The following is a 20,919-nucleotide window of genomic DNA, read 5'->3' as shown; positions in this document are numbered from 1 at the left end:
TTTTGATATTTTGGAGGTCATTGACTGCAAAATAGGAGTGGTGTTAACCATAATCAGATACAGGCCCACATACAAGGGAAACCTGAACTGTGAGCATATTCCATGAAAACTCCTAATGGCACCTGAGAGGCAGCTAGTGCTGGATGGGGGGATCAGGAGCCTGGGATGGGCTCTGACTTCTAAACAGAGTCCCATTTAACCAAGCTCAAAGAGTTTTCAGGGTCTGACAGTCTCCTTTTCTTTAAATGTATCTTTCCAACAGATCCAGTTAAAGTCTCCTGGTAGTGAGTCTAGACTGATATTGAGAAATTCATTTTAAAATGTTGGATCATCTACTTCCTTTCTGTTTGCATGTCTGTGATTCTCTGACACATAATTAAAATTCACCTCTACCTACATGACTGAACATTTTCTCACAAATTGCAACTTTGTTTCCACACGAAATACATTTTTTTCCCCTGCTGCTAATACATTGAATGCCTGTTGCAGGTATAACATTTCGTGTAATTTGCAGCAATTTCTTGGAAACTCTTGGTAAATACCTCAATTGTTTATTGGCAGCAAGCCTTGAACAACTGACAGAGTTCCCTGTAAGGGCTTCTTGAAAAACACAGTGTCTGGACTTGAGCCTCAAAAGAGGGTCCCTGGAAAAAAATGGTAATAATTTAAAAAAAAAACTTTTAGAACTGCCTCTTTTAAGAAACAGTGAATTCTGAGAGTTGTAATAATCCATCCTTTCAGAAGGTTCTCTTCACTGCCTGCAAAGATTATCTGTAATGACCACTTTACTAATATTACCACTTAACCTCTATTAACCCAATAAAATTTTGCTTCATTATTAACATTGCTATTAAATTGTCGGGCAAGATCCTCATTACCTTTTTAATTTTTTCAATTTTTCCTTCTAGTTGCAGCATTTCCAGTCAGAGACAGGAAAGGGCAAGTGATTATGGGTTTTACTCTGGCTTCTCTCTCTGGAACATTCTTCAATGTTTCATGCTTCCTTGTTCTGCCTATCGTCTTTGTGCATCATCAGTGTGTTTCTCACACAAGCATGTGTGCATGTGAACATGTATATTATGACAGAGCCAGAAAGAAAAAATTGAGCACAATTCTGCACACTGGCCGGGTGAGATGTAATCTTACTAACTAGAAACGGCTGCCGCCAGCACAGGCACTCTTGGGAAACAGCCTAAATGTTCTTTGAGAGATAACCTCCTTGCTGTGGCCGAGGACAGTTTGCTTCTAGCCTAACACTTAATCCTTATGTCACAAAGAAGTTTGACTTTCCCATCTGTTGCCAAGAAATGCCATGAATCTTTATAGCAGGGTCAGAATTTCTGCAGCTGGAGGGTTTGCACAAAGACATAGCTTTCATCCACAGGAAGGACACCCCCCTCCTTCACACCTGAACCCTGGTGCTGGTCAGCTGGCCAGCATGGCCACCTGAGGGCTAACCACAGTCGGGGTCAGGTCTTGCAGAGACATTCCAGATGTGTAGCTCAAACCCTCTTTGTTTTACTCAAAGCTTAATGAAGCATCAAATCACTTTGAATTCAAGCTGCAGAAGAAGGTTTAAGCTACTAATTGAGACAGCAGCAATTCAAATACACAAATACCTAAAGTAAAATGCAAGGATAAAAGAACACTTCATCATAGCACCCATTAAATCACCCCCCAGTGCTTCCCTGATCCTTTGCACACCCTGTTATTCCGATATCATGCCAGCACTAGGGTCATGAATACTCTTATCACTCAACTGATGGTTGATAAGGGCTGTTAGCCAGCCTGGCAATGAAGGGCTCTCTAGGAATTCACACTAAGAAAGGTATGATGAAGCATTCTGTCATGCAGTCTGTACAACTTGTTTGGAGGGCATTTTATCATCATTAGCAATTTCAAGTGCATTAAATTTAGAGCCCACTTCTGAGAATTTATCCTCCAGCCACACCAGTACAAAATGACACTTGTACAAGGTTGTTCTCTGTGATTGTGTGTGGAATGAATAAATAAACTATGGACTAGCCTTTGGAAAATGAAATGCAGGTGTTTCTCTATTTATGAAGAAGATATGTCCTAAAAAATCCTATCATTGGTTGAAAATATTATAGGTGGAAAATGCATTGAATACACCTAACCTACAGGACTTCACAGCTTAACAACGTGGCACACTGTGCAGTGTCACTTGTTTCCCCTCCTAATGGTGTGGCTGACTGGAAACAGCAGCTCCCAGCATCTGTAGAGAGGACTGCACCAAAATCACTGGCATGGGAAAAAGATATCAAATTCAAAATTCAAACTAGAGTTCCCATTGAAAACACATCACTTTTGCCCCATCATAAAATCAAAAATCTTCAGTAAACCATTGTAAACTGGGGCAGTCTGTGTTCTGCAGCTGTAAAACAAAGTGAGCAGGCTCTCTCTATAGCAAGATGGTGAAAAATAAAGGGGAAGAAGAAGAATGCTTTTGTCTGGGAATGGTGGCACACCCCTGTAATCCCACCAACTCAGGAGGCTCAGGCAGGAGGATCACAAGTTTGAGGCCTACCTCAGCAGCTTAGTGAGGCCCTAAGCAACTTAGTGAAACCCTGTCTCAAAAAATAAAAAGGGCTGGGATGTGGCTCCGTGTAAATCCCCATACTGAAAAACAAAGACCAATAAGAACATTGCTAGTGTTTTTATAACAAAACACTAGATGGACGCCTAACAAAGGGAGGATCTATGAGGAGCCAGGGGGAATGGGGTGCGGGGAGTGTTTGAAGGAAAGATGTGAATGAGATCTTCCAGTGAGTATTTTTAAACATCAGTTTTGCTTTTTTTTTTTTTTTAATATGTGCTTGTATTACTTAAGCCAACAAAGACAAAATGATACCAATTTTTCCACACAACAGATGTTCCAAAATATTAACAGTTTAGATCATTAAGATCACAGATTCTATCTGACAGCTGTTTTGTGTTACAGAAGTGGACACTGAGGACAAAAGAAATGAAGTCAGTGAGCCACATGGTGAGTGCTGTCACCAGCCACAGCCAAGGAGCCCAGAATGCATCAGAGTCTAAGCAAGTATCTCCATAGTACTTTATTTCAAGTTTTGTCTCTCACCCCTCAATAGCTAATTAAAAATGAAGTTTCAGAGAACTAATTTAAAGTTTCGTTTCATAGTTTTCTTAATATGTCATTGTTAGTATTCTTCAAGCATGGGGCCCCCTTGAATAGTAAGAGCCCTCTTGAATAATCAAAATGCCTATATGGGTTGAGCATCCCTAATTCAAATATCCAAAATCCAAAATGTTACAAAATCTGAAACTTTTTGAGGGCTGAAATAGGATTACAAATTAAAAGTTCCATAACATTAAGCTTTGTTTCATATACAAAATTATTTAAAATATTGTATAGAAGCATAAATGAATTTAGCCCCATCTCCAAAATATTACTATATATTTTTTAAAAATACACAAACACTTATGGTCCCAAACACCACTTTGGATAAATGTACTTAGAATCTATTTCTCTATTTATTTAATACTTGCTCCTCCTTGTATTTTATTCTCGGGCCTTCCATAATCCTAATTTATGGTAGTCTTTTTTTTTTTCTTTTCCTTGTCTTTTTTCCTGATGCTAAGGATCAAACCCAGGTCCTTGTGCACACTAGGAAAGTGTTCTACCCACCTTCCCCATCTGTGTGTCTTATTATTTTTCCCCTTTTAACTCTTAAACTTTTTTTTAAATCTTTCAAAATTTGGTAGGATAGTACATTGAAAAAGGGTTGGGAAGACAGTGCTAGAACTTTGTGACAATGGCGCCCTCTCATGGTATACATCTGTTCTTGTTAAGTGAGGATTTCTTTAATCTTGGACTCAAAAGAGATCAAACACTTTATTTTATGGTTAATAATAGCCTATTTCTAATTATCGCTTTCTCCAGTACTTTCCAATGTTATATACTGGTTTTGAGTCTGTGTTTATCTGGCGATAAACACAAAGTTGAGCTAAAAAACTGAACTGACTTGGGCAATTGGCGCATACCTGTAATCCCAGCAACTCAGGAGGCTGAGGTAGGAGGATGGTAAGTTTAGAGGCCAGCTTCAGCAACTTAGCAAGTCTCTAAGCAACTTAGTGAGACTTTGCTGCTGCAGTCTGCCTGGGCACAAAATCACGAGCCACTCACAGCCTTGTAGATTCAAACAGCAAGTATTTATTCCCGACCTCTCACCGGCACTCTACACGCACGTTCTGGGCAAATTCCACACTCTCCACCGGGCTCTGAATCACAAATACTCTCTGAATCCCGCGAGAACTCAAAGGGAACTCAAGGCGCCTGAGGCAGCAGGATACGCCCTATTCCCAGCAGGAATCACCTAAAACCTGGAACTGCCCTAAACCCAGATCGCCCTAAACCCCTATCCGCCCTGGTCCTTGAGCAAGGTCACCTTTCATGCAAAGTTGCTGCAAATGACCTGGGTCCACAATGGAGAGTCCTTCCTCTAAGCAACATGGGGTAGGCTGACAAGGAAATTGCCATGTGTCGTACCTACTTAGCTATGGCTCTCAGCACTTTGCCTCAAAAAAAAAAACCCTGTGAACTGGAATCTACTCTTTGCATCATGAAACTGAATGATGTTGGAAAAGTAGGGCTGACTTCTGCAGGTTTAACAAGCACCCCAAGTGATCCTGATGCCCAGATTGGTATGATAGCCATGGATCTCTTCTTTCATGTGACAGATGGGCCAGTGACCTCCCAACACCTGCAAAATATCAGCCCATCTAAGCTTATTGTATATGGCTGTGGATGCTTCTTGAGAAGTTTTGTCTTCCTGCACTAGTCTGGGACCACAAGATGCAACTTTCATACAGGAAAGGTTGTCTGCATGTCATTGCTGCATATTTTTTAATACATGAATTGAACCACTCTACCACTGAGCTATACTCCCAGTCTTTATTAAATTTTATTTTGAGACAGGGTCTCATTAAGTGCCCAGGATGGCCTTGAAATTGCAATCCCTGCTTCAGCCTCCTAAATAACTGGGATTACAGGCATATCCCACCATGCCCAGCCTCACTACAAAAATTTGAGTTTCCAAATAGGCATTACATGGCTGTGAAAAATTGGGAGGTTTAGCCAAGCAACAGTGGCGCATGCTTTTAATCCCAGAGACTTGGGAGTTTGAGGCAGAAGAATTGCAAGTTCAATGCCAGCATCAGAAATTTAAGGACACCATGTCCCAAAATAAAAATAAAAAGAACTAGGGGTAGAGATCAGTGGTAGAGTACCCCTAGATTCAATACCCAGTACCACCCCAAAAAACTGGGAGTTTTGTTGATATGTTCTACTGATGCTGTAAGCCCTGCCAACATCAAACAGTATCACAATTCAAAAACTATTCAGAATGCCTTCCCCAAGCCCAGAAAATCCTGATGTTTCATGGGATCTGAGCAGGCATAGGATGAGGAGGGGGTGGAGTTAAAGGTCAGTGAGGTTGTTCACATCACTGGACTTTCAACAGCCTCAACACTAGTGCAAAGATGATAAGCCCATCTTATCATCTTGTCCCCTACAAGAGGGGGCTTTCATTTGGTTCTGGAACATTCCCCAAAGGCCCATCCATGTGTTCAAAGTTTTGTTTTCAGCCAGTGGTACTATTGTGAGGTGGTGAATCTTTACGAGACTGGACATAATGGGAGGAAGTTGGATTATTGGGTGTATGTCCTCAAAAGAAATTTGGGGATCCTAGCGTCTCTTCTTCCTCTCTTTTCTTCCCAGTTGTCACTCACTCCTACTATGATATATTGTGCTGCCACAGGCTCAAAGCAGTGGGGCCAAGTGAATGAAACTTTCAAAACTTTGAGATAAACTATACCTTTCCTCTTTAAAAGTTGATTTTAACTCAGGTATTTTGTCACAGTTATTGAAAGCTGCCTAACACAGAAAGGCTATTGACCCTTTTTAAATTTTTTTTTTTTTTTTTTAGTTATAGGTGGACACAATGTCTTCATTTTACTTCATGTGGTGCTAAGAATCGAACCCAGTGCCTCACGCATGCTAGGCATGCACTCTACCTCTGAGCCACAACCCCAGCCCAAGGCTATTGACTTTTTTGAAACTTCATCTAAAAAAATTTCTCCTGAAAAATGACACTTTTAAGCTGTTAGCATCTGTAAGGGTCCGGTGAAGCGTTGGAGAAAGAGACCACCAAGTGACCACTCATGCAATTGGCAGAAGGGGATTTATTGAGGATCCGATTCAGCGCGCTGAGGCTCCAGGCTCACCCAGGAAAGGAAAGCAGCCCAGGGCCCCGAGCAGGGGCTGAGCACTGCTTAAGTACACTTTTTTGGGGAGGGCGGGGATTTTACATACATCACAGTCTCCTTTAACAAATCATCATACACCGCGGGAAAATCAAACAACAATTCCTAAACATGATTAGTTCATTCATTGGTGGGAACAGGTCAGGCGGGGGTGATAGGTCAGTTATAAACGGGGTACACATTCAAACTAATTGGTCTAGACCCTGCAATGCCTACGTGTGAGATCACACAGAGCCCTGAATTATTAAACAACCAAGCAGTCAGGGGGAATATTTACTGGGCGGTTCCAAGCATTGTCTCAACAACTACAGGAATTTCAGGTTAACAATACCTAATCCTTTACATTTTAACTCAGGCCTTGCAGCCTAGAAACTTTATACAATGCCCAGTCTTTTACACTTTAACTTCAATTTCTTTTACCCTTACACATCCATGTATTGTCTCAGTGGTATGAGCTCTCTGTGGGGTCTTGGAGTCTCTGTGAGCTTTGCTCCCTTAATATCATAAGCTGACAAAGAAGTGAAGCAGAGATGGGTTGGCCCGGAATATGTCCCACATACGTGTCCTGGAGAGCTCCCGTGGCCAAGCCCATACAATACAACTTTCCACCTTGCTTCTAGAGTTTGCCCTCTGGCAGGGAAGCAGATGGTTTTATTACTATCAAATATTTAAAATTTATATTTCTTTTTTGGTGCTGGGGATTGAACCCAGGAGAGCTTTACCCCTGAGCCATATCCTCAGTCCTTCGTTTTTTTATTTTGAGGTAGGATCTCATTAAGTAGCTGAGGCTGGCTTCAAACTTGCAATCCTCCTGTCTCAGCCTTCAGCAAAAGCCCTCATTATGGTCCCTAGGAAAGACCTCAGACCCCAACACCTGAACACTCTGGGCACTCTGAAAATGTATCCCGCCTAGTAAATGGGAAGGAAACCCCCAAAGAACACACTTCCATTATCACAACTGGAAATGGCCTAAGGCACAACTGGTCCTGGTGTTCAGCTGCCACCGCTAGAGTGGCTTAACACCATTTCAGCAATGTTGAAATTACAGGAGGACTTCTACTCAACCAGTGTCATTTGTTTCTTCTCTACATTTTCTGTATTTCATGACATTTTCTGATTGATTAGAAATGGTTTTGAAATGAAGCTTCGTGCCATTTAACTGTAAATCAGAAATAAACACGTAAGCCATTGAAAAATATATTTAACCTGGCATGGTGGCAAATGTCTGTAATCCTAGTGCCTCAGGAGGCTGAGACAGGAGGATGGCAAGTTTGAGGCCAGCCTCAGCAACTTAATGAGACCCTACCTCAAAATAAAAAAAAAAGAAAGAAAGGACTGGGGATATGGCTCAGGGGTAAAGCTCTCCTGGGTTCAATCCCCAGCATCAAAAAAGAAATTTAAATTTTAAATATTTGATAGTAATAAAACCATCTGCCTCCCTGCCAGAGGGCAAACTCTAGAAGCAAGGTGGAAAGTTGTATTGTATGGGCTTGGCTATGGGAGCTCCCCAGGACACATATGTGGGACATATTCCGGGCCAACCCATCTCTGCTTCTCCACTTCTTTGTCAGCTTATGATATCAAGGGAGCAAAGCTCACAGAGACTCCAAGACCCCACACTTCTGACCCTTCCCCAGAGCCACCCATCACATCTGGGCCCAGTGAGTAGATAGGAACCTCACCAGTTATTTGAATAGAAAGAATTTTTAAAAACAATATTATTGAGGTACAACTGATATCAACTGTATATGTTTAAAATGTAAAATTTAGGTTTTGACATATATATGCATGTACGTATATATATATGTCATATAGATAGATAGGTATCACCACAACTAAAATAATGACCCTTTCCATGGTCATTCCCCCAAAAGTTTTCTTGCACCCCTTTATGCTTCTTCCATCTCTGCCCATACCTCTGTTCTCAGGAAACCATTGATCTGTGCTCCATCATTATTGGTCACGTGCATGTTCAAGAGTTTTGTATAAATGAAATCATATAGTATGTACTCTTTTGGAGGCTCTGGTTTCTTTCACATAGAAGAAAATACCTTGAAACAACATTTTATTGCTAAACAGCCTTCCACTTAATGTACCACAGTTTATCCATGCACTCATTTATGGACATTTGCACTGATTTCATTTTGGGCTATTAAATGTACAGCTGCTGTGAACATTCATGTCATTTGCTAGGCTTTATATGAACACACACTTTCATTTCCCTTAGGTAAATATTTACCAGTAGAATGGCTAAGTGGTACAGTAGGTGTCATTTCACTATTTTTAAGAACTGTCAAATCGCTCTCAATTTTCTTTCTTCTTTTTCTCTCCACTCCCCACCCCCATCCCTAATCAAACCCAGGGCCTTGAACATGTTAGGCAAGTGCTCTACCATTGAGCTATATCACTCACTGCCCTGTTTTCCATTCCTAACAGGAATGTAAGAGTTCCAATTCATCCACATCCATGCCGTCCACACCAACACTTGGAATCATAAATATTCTTAATTTTAGTCTTTCTAAGAAGTATGTAGTGTTATCTCACTATAGTGATATGATTGGTGACATGGGCTTGAGAAACATACCTTCACAATGGGATTGGGGACTGGCTTACTCAGCTATTGGAGCAAGCTATGGGATACTAGTGGCTGACAGTGGCATCAGGGGCATTCAGGATATCCCTGTTGGCCTAGGAAAGTAGGCAAAAGGAGACCAGGCAATAGGAGATCAAAGGACAGTGAATTAGGCACAATGGCAACAAGGGAATTACAAAGACCGTGGGGTCAGATGGCTGCTTCTGGTGACCCTCAAGTGTATACACAGAGAAAAGGACAAATTGAAGGCAGTTTTTGTCCAATGTAGAACACAAGGGGGGAAGATCAGAAAGCCCTGATGGACCGTCATCCTCTGCAGCAGTTGGAGAAAAAGGTTGAAAGCCAAAACTAGGCCTGACTAAGAGTTGCAGAGAACTTTGAACCTTTAAATCCCTTTGTCTCAGCCTCTCACCGCCCAACTCCTATAGAAACATCTTTCAATTAATGCACCTAAGGTAGTTCCCTACCACCTGATGCTGACCACCCTCAGGTCTCATCTCACAGCTCCTCACAGCCTCCAGGATACAGAAGGAGTCTGATCCCAACATCTCTGGTTGAAAAGTACAAGCTTGCTGTGGGAGGCCATAGCTATACACTAAAAGTGTGGCAGGACCCCATCTACCCACACTGGTGGGAAATGGGGAAGAATTATGGAGAGGGGACTCCACAGGTGTCAGGAGGTAAAATAAAACAATGATAAAGTTTGCTGGAGCCAAATTTATGGAAACAATTCAGGTTTACTGTGTTGATAGGAGCACCTAGGAGTGATGTTTATATCTGCTAAGTCAAGGTGGCCCCAGGTCAACACCCAAATGACTGGCCTGAACAGACTGTGAATAAGTCCCTGAAGCTCATACAAGTTAGTCTTCTGGTGAAAGAGGGGATGAAAATGGGTTTGGAGTGCCAAACTTGAACTGTCCAGCATGACCTGTCACCCTGTCCTCAAGTCAGGCTTTGCTCTGATCAGTTACCACCAATGCAGTTCAAGAATGTTGGTGCTCCCTTCACCAGCATTTTTTCAAGACTTTGCTGAAAGAATGCCGTCCAGGCCATCTCCCATTATTAGGATGTGTCTGAGCATGTTACATATAATATATCCATGCCACTTTTATTCTTCCTGAGCCTTTGGACTGTATCTATATTGTTTACAAGATATAAGAGAAATTTCTATAGGACAACTACATTTCCTGTAGGTCACTGTATTAGTTTCTTATGGCTTCTGTAACAAATGACCACAAAGTGGCTTATAAAGAGACATTTATTCTATCACAGTTCTAAAGGCTAGCAGTATAAGCCTGTTGTGGTGGTGCACACCTGTACTCCCAGAGACTTGGGAGACTGAGGCAGGAGAATAGCAAGTTTGAGGCCAACCTTAGTAATTTAGCGAGACCCTGTCTCAAAATAGGAAATGAAAAAGGGGTGGGGATGCAGCTTGGTTAAAAACTAGAAGAACTAATGGATAAATGGATAAAAAAAAATGTGGCATTTATACACAATGGAATATTACTCAGCACTAAAAAATAACAAGATCATGGCATTTGCAGGGAAATGGGTGGCATTAGAGCAGATTATGCTAAATGAAGATAGCCAATCCCCAAAAAAACAAATGCCGAATGTCTTCTCTATATAAGGGAGGTGACTCAAAATGGGTTAGGGAGGAAGAGCATGAGAAGAAAATTACCTCTAGATAGGGAAGAGAGGTGGGAGGGAAAGGGAGAGAGAATGGGAATTGCATGGAAGAGGGAAGGAGACCCCCTTTGTTATACAGAATACAGGTATGATGATGTGAGGGAAAAAAAAAAAGAAGTGGGTCACATTAGATTGGGTAGAGAAAAGGGATGGGAGGGGAGGGGAGGGGAAGGGGGGAATGGAAGGGCAGCAGAATAAAATAGACATTATTATTGCTGTGGGTACATACGTGACTGCATGACCAATGTGATTCTGCAACCTGTACACTCAGAAAACTGAGAAATTATATCCCATCTGATTCAAATGTATGATATGTCAAGATCATTGTGCTGTCCTGTGTAACTAATTAAAACAAATAAAAAATGGAAAAAAAAAACTAGAAGAACAAAATTAAGGTGTTGACAGGGCCAAGCTTCCCCTAAACTTTCTGGGGAAACTTCCTTGCCTTTTCTAGCTTGTGGAAGGCCCAGGGGCTCCTTAGCTGTAGGCTGCATCCCTCTAGTCAGCCTGTCTTCACATGGCCTTCTTTTCTCAGTGTCTCTTCTCCTCTTCTTACAAGGATAACAACTGTTATGGACTGAATTGCTTTTACCTCACCCCACCCTAATTCATATGTTGAAGCTTTAATCCCCAGAATCTAGACTGTGACTGTATTTGGCAATGGGGTCTTCAAAGAATTCAGTTAAAATGGGAAAAATTGGTTGGATGCTAACCCAGTCTGATGGTGCCTTTTAAAAACAGATTAGGGGGCTGGGGATGTGGCTCAAGTGGTAGCGCGCTCGCCTGGCATGTGTGCGGCCCGGGTTCCATCCTCAGCACCACATACAAACAAAGATGTTGTGTCCGCCGAAAACTAAAAAATAAATATTAAAAAATTCTCTCTCTCTCTTCTCTCTCTCTCTCTTTAAAAAAAAAACAGATTAGGACACACAGACAGGAAAGACAAGACCATATGAAATGACAGCAATAAGTGGTCATCTGCAAGCAAAGGAAGTAAGTTACAGAAGACACAAACTCTACAAGTACCTTCTGACTTCCAACCTACAGAATCGTGAAACAGTAAACTTGTGTTGTTGAAGCCACCCAGTCTGTGATATTTTATTAGGGCAGACCTAACTAATACACTAATCACACTGGATTAGAACCCACCCTAATTCAACTGGCCTCATCTGAACTTGATTATCTCTGCTAAGACCCTATTTCCAAATAAAGGCAAATTCACAGGTACCCAGTAGGGATTAGAACTTCAACATGTTCTTGGGGTGAGGAGACACAATGCAACTCCTACCAGGCACTAGTCAACCAATTTACAGAGATTAGCACATCCCCAGGGTCACCAGCTTTCAGCTGGATTCAGACAATAGGAGTTATTGGCAGAGGAATGGTGGATGGGAGGAGAGGTCACAGTATCCTGGTCCTTCTAGTTGGATCACTGCAAGTTGGCTGTCTGGATTGAAGACTTAACTCTTTCAGGTCCTCTCCATACACACCTTTCTCCAGGTTCTAGTCAGTGTTCAGGCTTTTGAGACATTAATGCTCAAAAACTCCCCAGTGTTATTAGCTTCCCTTAGTATTGTACCATGCCTAAGTCTTGTCTGCGTGTTGTTAGCAAATACCTTCTTTGTTACATGCTCTGCAGTCAACCAGTTTGAGTATACCATATTTCCCACTGGCACTCCAACTGATGCTTTCTTAAGCTTTTTAGGGGTTGGGATGTAGTGTATTGGTCAGAGCATGATTCCTCGAAATTGCTACACAATTCCTTTGATTGTAAATCTTGGGGATGATCAAGTGGGGGCAGATTTGATCCAGATAAAAGAATTCAGGTTGCAAGATGTGCATTGATGATGCATGAGTTCACCTAACAGCACTTATGAGACTGTATACTAATTCTACTGCAAATGGCTGGTTGCTTCCCCTCCACCTATTCCCTTGCAATGTGACTTTATAGCTCCTCTCATTGGGAATATTCCTCTAGCTTTCACTTCGGGAGTAGACTTTTAAATGGTTTTGGCCAATGGGATTGTAGCAAAATGAGAAGCAAGATAACCTGAAAAGCTTTGGCACATTGTCCTTGGAACTGAACTGCCATGTGAATGCATCCAACCTGGCCTGACCACTCACCTGTTGTCCAACTGACAACCAGCCAACTTCAGACACAAAGAAGGCCACTAGCTGAGTCAGCCTCCAGCTGAGCCACCAGATGACCACAGACATATGAGTGAGTGTAGCCAAAATCAACATAGCCATGCCCAGCAGAATTTAAGGATAAATGGTTGTTTAAAATCATTCAAAGTGGTTTGGGATGGGGGAAAAGCTAATGGATATACATCTTCCAAATCAGAGGTCACTTTGTTGCCAATCAGATGAGGGTTCTTTTTGCTTAATTCAGGCAGAAATCATGAAAAGGCAAAAGACAGCTCCTTTGGTGTTAGGAGTTCTCAGTTCTTAGTGTTACCAACTCTACTGAGGGCTCTGCTCAATTCAAAGCAGAGATCACAAAAAGACTAAGCAATACCAAATGAATGGGGCTTTTTCTGAAGCACAAGGGAGGCAAAACAGTGTTCTGGGACTGGGTCTCTGAGGACATGAGTAGTGAATCTTATACAGGCAAAAGGGGCAGGCTCTGCAGGCACAATCAGCAGTTAGCCACTGAACTTCAGCTCTGTCCTGATAGCTCGGCTCTGTGCCCTCAGCTGTCAGGAGATGGTGGAGGTGCTCACTACCTCCACCCCAAGAGGCTGTGGGAAAATTCCCTGGCAAGCCTCTGGGTCCAGCAGCAGTGGTGGCAGTCCTTGCTGCAGTGAGGGTGGCAGCAGTAGCAGTGATTAGAACAGTAAGAGAAGTTACAGCAGCTGTCAGCAGAACAGAAATATTGGTGGTTGCTGCCACAGTGGAAGTTATCAGAGCAACGATTGTCACAGAATCAGCAATAGCCACCCATGTCCCCTTGGGCCTCTGGAACAGAAGTAATAGACATTTGGGAGCTCTTAATTATGTTTTTATGGAGGGGGGTGAATAGGGATTTAACCCAGGAGCTCTCCCCCACCAAGCTACGCCCAACCCTTTTTGTTTTGGGGGGAACAGGGTCTCACTAAGTTTCCCCAGGTGGATCTCAAACTTGCAATCTTACTGAGTTGCTGAGATTACAGCCTAGCCCAGAGCTCTTAACTTTTAAATGATGGATGAATCCCCCATCCATCTTAATCATGGAGCAGCATTAATAAATTGTTGGGCAAAGAACACATAAATCTTCAATGGAAACTTTTAGGTAGATGGTATTGTGTCTTTGGCCAAATGATTTGAGAGAGACTTGAAGAATCATGCCTCCGGGACTCTTTGTTGCCCCTTTCTCTCTCCATCCTATCATCTCTGCTGGTTCCTCCTCATCAAACAGCATTACTAAGTCTTTCTTCTAAGGAGCAAGGTCAGGCTGGGCATGGTGGCACATGCCTGTACTCCCAGCAGCTCAGGAGGCTGAGGCAGGAGGATTGCAAGTTCAAAGCCAACAACTCAGGGAGACCTTGTCTATAAATAAAATATAAAAAAGGGCTGGGATGTGGCTCAGTGGTTGAGTGCCCCAGGGTTCTATCCCTGGTACAAAAAAAAAAAAAAAAAAAGGCCACATAAAAATAAGCCTTGGTTCCCTCTGGATGAGCGGTCTCTTAATGTCTGTTCCTTGCCCTGCCAAGTGCACTGAAGATGCATTCCTGGGCCCATAAATTTCAGACTTTAGGGATGTTTGGTTCATTTTACTTGATAGCACTGGACATATTGTATACATGCCCCTCCTTGTGACATTCCCACCTCTTTTATAGCATTACCTACTGGATTTTACTCAAATGACTGACCACACCTTTCTTCTCTGTGGTATCCAGTCTTGAAAATATTTTCTGTATTCTCTCCCATCTTTTTGTCCATTTGTTGTTAAATCTATCCTGCTAACTGTTCCTAAGGTCACTTGTGATGGTAAGTGTGATGGGCTTGATTCTCAACTGAAGTTATCCTAATATATATATATATATCTATATCTATATCTATATCTATATATATATATATATATATATATATATATATATATATATATATATTTTTTTTTTTTTTTAATTACCCAGAACACTCTTCAAAAACAGTATTCATCTGGCTTTGGGCCTCCTAGATTGTTTGCTTTTCCCCTTTCTGACCATTCCTCAGTCTTGCTTTTTTCTGACCTTCCTAATCTCTACCACCGGTGTGCTCCAGAGCTCAGTCTTTAAACCTATTATGTTTTTCTACCTATGCTCAATCTCATGGGGCGGGGGGGAACTGAAGGGATAACCCCACCCCAGCCCTTTCAGCTCCAATGTTTGACATCTTCCGGAAGCCCACAGACCACGTTGGGATAACTGCTGTGTGCTGCTCAGCTTCCACTCTCCCTCTGGGGTAGAATCATCACACTTCCTTGTAATCACATCTTTCCCCCAATCCAGAAATTTTGCTGGCCTGCAGATGCATCTTGGATACCTAGAATGAGCTGATATCTGTTAGTGCCCTACCTCATGGAGTTAGAACAGGCAAGAAGGTAACCACCCCTCTAATGCCACTTGATATAAGTGGTGATGTGGACTCAAGTACACAAATGCCTTTTCTAGAGATTACACGGGTAGCTCCGCCATGGCCAGTGGCAGCGGCGCCGGGTCATCAGCGACCGCGGCGGCAAATCTGAATGCGGTGAGGGAGACCATGGATGTTGTGCTTGAGATTTCAAGAATTTTGAATACTGGCTTAGATATGGAAACACTGTCTATTTGTGTACGGCTTTGAAAACAAGGAATTAACCCAGAAGCTTTATCATCTGTTATTAAGGAACTCCGCAAGGCTACTGAAGCACTAAAGGCTGCTGAAAATATGACAAGCTCACTTTCTGGAGAGATCCTGATGAGATATGTCAAATGCCTCAAGAGGATTTGAAGACTGCATTTTAGTCAAGAATGTACAGTGAAATTACTGCATGCAGCAGTGTAGAAAAATTTTCCTTTTAAAAAGAATTATAAAACCATAGCTTTATAAATCAGTGGAAAGTGGCTTACAGAGAGAACTATCAAATGTGTTTGCATCGCATCATTTTTTTTTTAAGGCCCAATGTTTTGGCATTGCTATGTTTACATTTATGTATTCCTTATTTATAGTTCTGATAGCTTTAATTTTCTAAGCAGTCTATCAGATGTGCACATCTGCTGTGCCTGGTGGAAGTATAGTGGAACCCATCAGTATTGACATGACGTAGTTATGACTTGTTGACATTTCCATTATAAACTTTAATTTTGAATTGTTTATGCATAATAACTGTTGAATTATGTTGTATCAGGCTGAAAGTTGACAAGATTTTAGCCACCATGTAAGAGTTTGTATTTAAATTCCCCATGTATACCAGAATCTTGTTTTTTAAAATGAGAACATAGAAAACATTTCTTGTAATCTTCTCTTTAACAAAGAATATTTAGTTTTTTAAACAGTTTTGGGCAGTTAATAGTGTGAACTAGATCATTTTGTATTGACTGAAAAATAAAACTTCTAGAAACTTAGATTTTAAAATAACAGTGCTTAGCTTAGTATTGTTTGTAGTTTGAGTCATTTACATCGAATAAGAATATTAGTTGGGAATGTTTTTCTAAGTTTTATAACCTATAAAGGCCTAAAAATAATGTATAAAGTGAAACACAGCCAACATGCAAAATTCCTTTTTACTTTTATTACATAAAAGTAATTGGAATTCTTATCTAATAAATATGATGAAGATATACAATAAATCACTAGATAAGTGGTGTGTTTCAATGAATATGTAATATTTTCTGAAGGAATAAGGATTTCTAGTCATTAAATAAAAACTAATGAAATGTATATCAGGAATTATAAGTTTGCCTTTCTAAAATCATTTTGTGTCATTATTTACCCTTAAAGTTTTAACTCATCAAAATGATAATTCAAAAATAAATTTTAGAAAATTAGGATGTTATTGGTTCTGTTTCTGTAACAGAATCTCAGTGGAATTTTTTTTGCATGGATTTAATTTCATTGTTGACTAAATTTTAGATTTTGTTAGTTACCTTTTAAGTGAATGGTATTCATTCTTCACTAATGTTTTTTGTTGTTCATACAAGCTGAAGTGGTTTTAATAAGATTTAGTGATATTAGGTAGCCACTTTCTCTGCTTTTTTCTAATATTTATTTGACCATTATGACTTTTAATTCATGGCATCTTTACCAGTAAACTGAAAAGGTCTATTAGCAGAACAAGTTGGGAGACAATAAGAATTTGTGATAAGCATTTGAATGAAACTAAACACTACAAATACTGCATGTTATCTATAAATCAAAGAGAACATTTATTCTCAAACTCCAAAATGTGTATGCAGTTCTAGGCCATAAGAGTTGATAGTTTTATGTATGATTTTATAGGTTATTTACGTATGAAGCAGAATAGGAAAAAATATTGAGAAAGGATTATGTTTACAGAGGCCTTCTTAATGTGTCATATTTCTTAAATGTTTTTTGGTGATACTGGGGATTGAACCCTGGTGCATTCCACTAAATCACATCCCCAACTCTTTATTTATATATATTTATTTGAGATTGGGTCTGGTGATATTGTTCAGGCTGACCTTGAACTTGTGATCTTCTTGCCTCAGCCTCCCAGATAGTTGGGATTAGGTGTGTGTCACTGCTGCTGGCTTTAAATGTATTAGTATCTTTTTAATGCATATTCCAGTAATATTTAAGAAATAAAATAAAATGATACAATTCCAATGCTGTACATGTTGACAATGACAAAAATAAAACCATATTGGTGGTAAAAAAAAAAAAAGAGAGATTACACAGGTAGACATTCATGGCTTGAGATGAAATGTCATTGTATCATAACCCAATTCAAATGCTCCATCTCAGAAAACTACAGTGGCAGAAGAGATGTGCTGTAGAAAATAAGACTCAAGCAGGCCTGGAGATGCTGTAAACAGCGTAAGCACAGGTCCTGCCCTGCCCTGCAAGCCTTGTAGTTTGCTGGGGAACAATACTGGGTGATGGCAAACATTGCATGGTGACAGAAATGAATGACACTGGGTATGGTGACAAATGCCTGCAATCCCAGTGGCTCAGGAAACTGAGGATCAGGACAATCACAAGTTTGAGGCCAGCTTCAGCAACTAAGCGAGGCCACAATGTAGCTTTTTTTTTTTTTTTTTAAATTTATTGTGGTGCTAGGGTTAAACCCAGGGCCTTTTGCATGTGAGGCAAGCACTCTACCAACTAAGCTATACCCCCAGCCCAACATAGCCATTCTTAAAATAAAAAAGGGGCTTGGGATTTAGCTCAGTGGTAAAGTATCTCTGGGTTCATTCCCCAGTACCAAAAAAATAGTTGTCTGATTTAGGAGGTCCTAACAACGTGGATTCGGTAGCCACAGATTGCACTTTCATGGAATGTAGGAATTGGAAATGTTAGGAAGTAATGCAGAGATGAAATAATAACTGTCTTAGCTGCTGCAAGGAGGTGCCATGAGCAGGGTGGCTTATAAAACAGCTTCTCACAGTTCTAGACACAGGAAGCCCAAGATCAAGGTGCTGGCGCAGTGAGACACTCTTCCGGGTTGCAGACAGCCAACTTTCTCCTCACCCTCCTCACATGGCAAATAGCTCTGCAGTCTCTTATAGGGGCATCAATTCCCATTCATGAGGGTTCCACCATCACAAGCTGATCACAGCTCAAATGCCATGCCTCAGTGCCTTGGGAATTCAGGATTTCAACATAACATAAACGGGTAGGGGTAGCATAACCATTCAGCCTACAATAATCACAAACTAGGGGGATCTAGTGTTCAGTGTTTGTAGCAGTCCTCTGTCTACTTCCATGTGGGGCACATGGTCATGTGAAAATAAGGCCTTAGCAGTGTCCCTATTGCCCCTCTCACCCCAAAATCCCACAAATAATTAAGAGCTCCCAAATGTCTACCACTTTAGTTCCAAATTCTGTGCTAGAATGTGTTTCCATCTCAGCTATAGTTTCTCTGCAGATGGACATGGCAGAGAATAGAGTCTTGAGTTTGAAACCGTTTTCATGGCACTGGCCCAGTCTTGTCTTTTGCCAGAGGTCTCAGGTTTTGGCCCTTGCACTTTTACCCCCAATTCCTTGTTTTTTTCTGGAGAGCTGGTGGTTGGGGGGGGGGGGGCTTTATTTTTAGTAGTGGGGATAGAACCCTGAGGTGCTTTACCACCGAAGTCCTTTTTATTTTGACACAGGGACTCTCAAGTTGCTTAAGTCCTCACTAAATTGCTGAGGCTGGTCTTGAGCTGGTTATCCTCCTGCCTCAGTCCCCCTTATCATTGGGATTACAGTGTGTGTCACCACATTCAGTAAGACCTATGTTCTCTGACCAATCCTTTGAAACACTGACTGAACTAGTCTTGTAACACAACTTCCATATGTAATTGTTTCATTTACTAGCTTAAGCTCCCCACATCTTGACTACCTAAGGCCCTTGGTAGGCAGGAATACAGGCACAAAGTGAACTTCAATGATTAGGGACCTTGGATTACTTACATAACCCCTCGAAGTTTCAGCTTCTGAAAATCAAACTTATTAACAGCACCTACTTCACAGGACTGTAGTGAGGACGACTAAATATATAGGTATGTAACTACCACATGGTAAATGCTCTTCACATACTACCACATATAAATAGTACCCCAGTAAATAATATTACTATATACAGATAATATCCATATCTGCTTATTACTTCTTCTTCCTATGATACCAACCCTCCACTACCATTACTAGAAGAGCCAGATGCAAGGAGGACATTCAAAATTCAAGCACTGCTTCTTCCTACATGCTTATGACTTCATAATTTACGAAGGAAGAAAAAACACACCCTTCTATTCCCTCTGTAACTCCTATTTCTATGTAGCTTGTTCCTATTTATTACAAACTGTGTGTCAAGAGCTAACTTTCACTACATTGCAGCCAGAGAGCTGATTCTGCTATGCACAAAACCCTGGCCTATATTGCTCTACTTTTAAAATGTATAATTGGAACTCAGATCTCTCCGAACTGTCTTGGTTTTCATGGAAACTTCTTTGTTAGTAACTGATTTTTACATACCCTGTTTTGCTTTCCTCAACTCTTCCCTGTAGCACTTCCTAAGACATTTTAAGTACTGTGTGACCAGACTTTTTTCCTTTATATGCCAGGATAGACAATCAGAATATTCTACCTGCATCAGATACTCAATAAATGTTGACTATTTATTTTTAAGAATTTAACCTTTATTTTTTATTTGTTTTTATGTAGTGCTGATCATCAAACCCAGTGCGTCACACATGCTCAGCAAATACTCTACCACTGAACTACAACCCCAACCCAAATGTTGACTAATTTATGAGACCATTTCAGAATACTTTTCTGAATTAGCACTATTCTGAAGTTTAAATTTGGGGGAGGGGGGACAATGGGGACTGAATTTAGGGGTGTTTTGCCACTGTTCTTTATCCCCAGTCCTTTCTTAGAGATAAGGTCTTGCTAAATTACTGAAGCTGACCTTGAATTTACAAGCCTCCTGCCTTGGCTTCCAGATTCATAGGGATTATAAGCATGCACCACCACACTCAGGCCTAAAGTTTAATTTTGTTCCTTCTCATGATAACCTCTACAGTAGGGGTGGTCCATAACCTATAGCATGTAGACCAAATCTAGTCCATGAGCTATGAATATTAAAAAAAAAAAGAAACTTAACCATAAAACCCAATAACTATGTAATGGAGACCCTATGTAGTCAGTGAAGTCTAAACTATTTACAACTATCTGGTTCTTTTAGAAAATTCCTGATAAGGGCTCTCACAGAACATAATCAAGGGCTGGGATTGTGGCTCAGTGGCAGAGTGCTTGCCTCGCACGTATGAGGTACTGGGTTCAATCCTCAGTGCCACATAAAAATAAATAAATGAAATGGAGGTACTTTGTCCATCTGCAAATAAAAATAAATAAATAAATGAACATAATCAATAAGTCATGGCAAATTGGGAATGACTCGTAGGGCTTTTAGGAACCTGGTCAGCCTACAAGTTATCTTGAATCAAGATGTTTCTTCATCCTATTAATTCAGTAACTAAACTACAAGATCCTGATATTGTAGATGAGCCCAATAGAATCTGCCAACTTTCAAAACTACTGTTGCTGTCTGCCATTTGTGATTCTCATTTCTGGTAAGAAATAGTAAGTGAAGACGTTAAGTACAAACATTTGGAGTCTGAATGTTAAAAAGCTGCTTAATGTCTAATGGACAAATTCAAGCACATAAA

The 20,919-nt window shown here is 40.8% G+C and overlaps 1 pseudogene; it reads left to right on the top strand.

Moving 5' to 3' along the window:
* The first annotated feature begins 14,819 nt into the window (after positions 1 to 14,819).
* On the top strand, positions 14,820 to 16,287 carry LOC131423917 (mitotic-spindle organizing protein 1-like; annotated as a pseudogene).
* The last annotated feature ends 4,632 nt before the right edge of the window (positions 16,288 to 20,919 follow it).

This window comes from Marmota monax, unplaced genomic scaffold (assembly GCF_021218885.2).
Source record: "Marmota monax isolate L192 unplaced genomic scaffold, Marmota_monax_Labrador192_F-V1.1 WCK01_AAM20220418_F8-fsc00005, whole genome shotgun sequence".
Classification (NCBI taxonomy): domain Eukaryota; kingdom Metazoa; phylum Chordata; class Mammalia; order Rodentia; family Sciuridae; genus Marmota; species Marmota monax.
Note: the sequence above shows the minus strand (reverse complement) of the source record. Positions and strands in the feature narration are given on the sequence as shown.